This window comes from Cyprinus carpio, chromosome B11, assembly GCF_018340385.1.
Source record: "Cyprinus carpio isolate SPL01 chromosome B11, ASM1834038v1, whole genome shotgun sequence".
NCBI classification, from domain to species: domain Eukaryota; kingdom Metazoa; phylum Chordata; class Actinopteri; order Cypriniformes; family Cyprinidae; genus Cyprinus; species Cyprinus carpio.
This window is the reverse complement of record NC_056607.1, coordinates 10,890,837-10,896,836: the sequence shown is the minus strand read 5'-3', so window position 1 is coordinate 10,896,836 and position 6,000 is coordinate 10,890,837.

Genomic DNA, 6,000 nt, shown 5'->3' with positions numbered 1-6,000 from the left:
TAAGAACTGTGCCACTGAATACTAATACTGAAGTTACTGAGAAAACCCTTGTTTGATTTACATAACCTTTTTCTGACATGCTGTTTAATATCTGAACACTATACGTTAACTACCGTATATATATATATATATATATATAACTACCGTATATATATATATATATATATATATATATATATAAAAATTAATAATATATATATATATATATATATATATATATAAATTATATACATTGACTTTTACATTAAAACTGTCAAAAATATGTATTAATTTTATGATATACACACATTATAAAAGCAATACTTATTTTTGACAATTTTAATGTAAAGTAAAATTATATATTAGACAATATAATACATTATTAACATAAAATATGCAAACATTATATAAATATAATGTAGGCCTATAATATACTGTTGAATAATGAACTTCTTCCTGATGAATTTAGTTGATTATTTTTTGCCATTTTGAACACCAATAAGGGTAAAGACTCAACATATCCATCATGATCTGTCTGAAAGGTGGATTAAAGAGGTGGATCTGACAGAAGATTAAAGAAAAGGTGCAATGTCGACCGAAGAGGGTGTATTATTTGCGACGTCCGACTATATCAGCAGGGACTGATACCCTATTATATCTGCCTCCAGCAGATCTGATTTCCCAACTATCATGTCTGCAAGAGCCATGAGGGAGCAAGAGTGGTTTATCCCGGAGCGTCACACTGACCTACATTTTGTGACACATTTCTGATGTTCAACCACATGCAACAGTTTCTTGTAACTCCATGAGTCATCACAGAGAACCTGCAGAGACTCTGAAACAAGCATCAATATCATCCACGATGCCAATTCCACACAATAAAGCAATCACATTAACACTGGCCAGGACAGCAGGGTCAGCGATGTTGTTACAGTGACTCATTTTAAAGTACATGAAGGGATAATTTATGTGAACAAAAGAGGAGCATGAATGTGTATAATTAGATAACTACTCCTATAACAGATCAACTTTTTTCAACATATACAGTTCAACTTTGTTTTGTAGTTTACCAGGAAAACTGATGTTTAATGGAAAACCTGCTGAGAGAATCTGGGCAACTTTGACATATCCAACCACAATTTTAACCAGCATATATACTCCTTACAGTCCATCATGCACTCAAAACCGACTTTGCCCCATTTACTAATAAGTGCATCTGCTTCAGAGAACATTTCCCATTTCTATTACCAACCTGCACGTGTCCCGTGTCCGTCAGATCCTATTAAAAGCAGCAGCAACCCAAAGGGCAAAATACAGTTTATTAATATAATTTGTGCTTGCTGTATAATTTGTGCTTACAACAAAATAAAAGCAGTGCAAATTTATTTTAGTAATATTCACTTATAAAATGCACATAGTTTTATTATGAAAAAGTTCAAATATATTCATATACGCTATGTTTGCGGTTTGCACTATTTTTATCATGTTTTTGAAAATACAACGGTAATATTGTGATATATTATTACAACCTAAAATATATGTAAATTTTTTTACGATTCTTTGATGTATAAAAGCAAATAAATAAATATATATATATATATATATATATATATATATATAAAAAATTGCAATACAAATCTTTTTTTAAAGTAAAAAATAAATGAATAAATCTTACTGATCCCAAACTTAAGAACAGTAGTATATAATACACACATATATTGTAATATAGAGACCGCTTTGTATAACTGGAAAAAATCAAGTCTGACCCCAAACTTATGAGCATATATATATATAGAGAGAGAGAGAGAGCGAGAGAGAGTGAGAGAGAGTTTGTCTCAATTGACAAAATCAAGTCTCACATTGTTTATTTGGACAACCTATTTCAATCTGAATATCACATAGCAAAACTTTAAAATTTAATCTGGATTTAATGTGGTATTGTGTCTCTACACTCAATTTTGAGCACACAAAGACCAGCCTTAAAAGGATACTCCACCCAAAATGAAAATTTTGTCATTAATCTTAAAGGGATACTCCACCCCAAAATTAAAATTTTGTCATTAATCACCTGTCGTTCCAAACCCGCAAAAGCTCTGTTCGTCTTCGGGACACAAATTTAAAATATCTTGGATGAAAACTGGGAGGCCTGTGCTGTCCCCCATAGACTGCCAAGTAAATAGCAGTGTCAAGGTCCATAAAAGGTATGAAAGTCGTTGTCAGAATACTCCATCTGCCATCAGACGTGCAATCTGGGTTTTATGAAGCGACGGGAACACTTTTTGTAAGCGAAGAAAACAAAAATAACGACTTTATTCAACAATTCCTTTGTCAGCGGTCTCCTCTGTGTCTCTTCATATCACCGTATGCTCTTCTGTATCATCCGCGCCACAAGGATGCGCTCTCTTCCAAAAAAAAAAAAAAAAAATACACTTAGAAACAGCACATCCTTGTGGCGCGGATGACACAGAAGAGAAGACGAACAGAGCTTTTACGGGTTTGGAACGACACAGGTGATTAATGACAAAATTTTCATTTTGGGGTGGAGTATCCCTTTAATCAATCAATAATCACACTGCTGTCACCTCCAACCAATCAGTATGTTGCATAATTCAGTCCAAGAATGGCCCGTAAAAGGTAAAAACTGTGCTGAAGAGCATTTTGTTAGAGTAAAAAAAAAAGATTTCAGCTGCCAGAGATCAATTGCAGATCTCATATTGCGATCACTCTTTACTCAAGCCTACAGTGCAATATTTAGATAGTTTTTTGAAGACTTCTGCATTTTTTCCTCACAGCAAGCTTTTAGAAAGCAATGTGTGATGTTACCTTATGAGACCTGCAGCTCCGGCAGCGTTTCTCAGTGATGGAAAGATTATGAAACCTATATAACAGAAACACCGTAATTTGTTGACCTTTAAAGGTCAGTGAAACAGAGATAGCTGTACCTGAAATATGGTGTTTACATGAGAAAATCAAGGACATTCAAAGACCTTTTAAATCCTAGACGCTCACAGTCCGGGCTGAGATCCATCTGAGGGTATATGAGTATAGACGTGATACTTCTGTCACCATGTCCCTATTTCCTCCTACATACTGACATGGCAACAGACCGCCAGCGTTCAGTCATTATGGTGAGCAGTGACTCAACGAGCTAAAAGCACATGTGTGAGAACAGCAGGCTATTGATAACACACACATTCATCAGATCAGATCTCTTCTCGAAAAGTCAACCCTATTTACACTACTGTTCAAAAGTTTGGGGGCAGTACAATTTTTTAATGCTTTTGTCCTTAAGGCTGCATTTATTTGATTTAAATTATAACAAACCAGTAATATTATGAAATATTATTACAATTTAAGATAACGTCTTGATTTGAACTAATATGCTTTAAAATGTAATTTATTCCTGATGGCAAAACTGAATTTTCAGCTTCATAACTCCAGTCTTCAGTGTCACATACTCCTTCAGAAATCATTCAAATATGCTGATTTGATGCTCGAGAAACATTTCTTATTGTTATCAGTGTTTATATCTTTGTGGAAACCTTGAAACATTTTTTTTTTCAGGAATCTTCGATGAATAAAAAGTAAAAAATGTATTTATAACAAAATCATTAGAAATGTCTTTACTATCATTTTGATCAATTTAACAGGTCTTTGCAAAAGTATGAATATCTTTATAAAAAATAACTTACAACTTTGTATCTCAAATCTTACTGCGCATTCATTTTCTCTCACTTTTCAGTTGAAAAACTTGTCAACCAATTCTCAAAGGGATGCATCCTGTCTTTTCTTACCTCCCCTTGATATTAGGCAGTGCTGCAATTCAATGAGATTTCATTATTTCATCATTTCTGATGAAATCTTAGTACCCTACAGCACTTCTACCAACACACAGAGCTCTAAGGAGAAAAAAGAAAGATGTGAAATGATGTTCATTTGGGTGCATTTCAATTTCAAAGGTCCCAATGTTCAGAACAGTGAGTCACATCACCAGTTTGAATTTGTGCTATCAAATAATAGAACAAATGTAAATTGGATGTCCTGTGTTCTGCCAATGCATCTGTGGGATAATAACACTATGTGACAATCATCACTTAAAGGGATAGTTCCTCCAAAAATAATAATTCTGTCATCTTTTCTTTACCATCTTGTCGTTACAAACATGTACATCTTGCTTGCTTCTGTGGAACACAAAGAGGATATTTAAGATATTTGATTTTTTTTTTCTTTCAATAAATGAAATTCACCGGGGTTTAAAACAACACTGGACACCATTGACTTTCATTGTAATGGAAACAAATTAAAAAATAAGGTCTTACCGGTTTGGAACGACATGAGGGTGAGTAATTAATGACAGAATTTTTGGATGAACTAACCCTTTTAAAACAAAATAATAGCTATTTAGCTTCTTTTATTTTATAATAATTCACCTGCACTAATAAAATGATATAACTAGATTTATTAAAAGAAGATACCCAGTGGGGTCTAAAACTAAATGAGCCTCACTGACTTTCATTGAACCAAGATATGCATAATTAAAACACTGTTGTATAAGTAATGTAATGAAAACAACTGGAATTGAATGTCTTGAGCTGGACATTTAGTTCTAAAGTATGACACAAACACTTTCAGAATCATTCATTTTATAATAATGCACCTGCACAGAATTTTATATAACTCATTTCCAGATTTATAGGACAAACCATCAACGGATGCACCTGGTGCTTCCATGACAATAAACAAACAAAAATATCAGGATACAATTTCAGGAGTGGAAAAATAGGTTAGTGTGCAACAGTAATGTAGGTCAGTGCTCCCTCACCTGCAGCTTTCTGAGTGTGTGCAAAGCCCAAATGACGGACATCTTACTGACAACCGGGAGCCTGAGGAGACGGGGACAAAAAACATCATTTCATCCGGCTGAAAATGAGGGCTCGGTCTGTTCATGCCCCCTCACAGGCTTTACAAATGTCATGAGTGATGTGACTCAGCTTATTGAGTTACACAGAGAAGTCGACGAGCGTCTCGGCCAATTTATGAGCTTGGAATTATGGGAAATTAATCATATAGGCTATTGAACGGAACGACCGCAGTTCGGAGCTACACGAGTCTGACCCACATTTAGAGTCCCAGCTACAGTTTACTCAGAGTGAATGTATTTACCAAAAGAGCTCTCATCCATCAAGATGCCTCTGTACAGAAATTATTTATATGACAGAAGTGCTTAGTTTAATAACAAAGATGCATCCATGTTGATCAATTAGACGCACACATGAGGAAAAAAGCATCACTATGTCTTTTGCTAAGGATTTAAACAAACCCCTAATTGGGTGTTCACACTGACGATTTGCAATGTTAAAGTGAAAGGATGTTTTTAAAATTACAATGAATTTGGGATGCACCGATAAAAAAATGTGGTCAGTACAGATACTGTGATAACTAGTTTCATGTTAAAATTTTAAAGACCTATAACATTTTTTCTGGATGAATAAACCAACAAAAAAAAACTAAAATCTATAGCCTATATAGAACATACAGGCTTTAAAACAATATAATATAAAGGACAAAAAATAGAGAGTCATTTTGAGATTTGGCAATTACAATACTGTTCAAAAGTGTTGGATCAGTAAGAATGATTGAATTTATGTTTTGGATTTTTTCCGGTGAGTAACATGCTTACCAAGGCTGAATTTCTTTGATTAAAAATACAGTTAAAACTAATATTGTGAAATATTACAATTTAAACCATTCAGAACACAATAGCAAAAACTGGAAAATATATTGAGCACATTTTAACATAGCTGGCGACTAAGTAAGCAGAGACAAGCAAACCTCAGCATTGTCTTCTGAAAGTGCAAAAATCTAGTTGCCACTACTAGGGACAACGTGACGAGCCTTATAAGGGCCTTTTGCACCACGGGAACCTATTCATAGTACCAGATTGTGGAACTACCCACTTTTTTGGCATTTTCGCACCGCCGGAACTGGGTATGATTGAAAACACTGCGTAAACTGCTACTT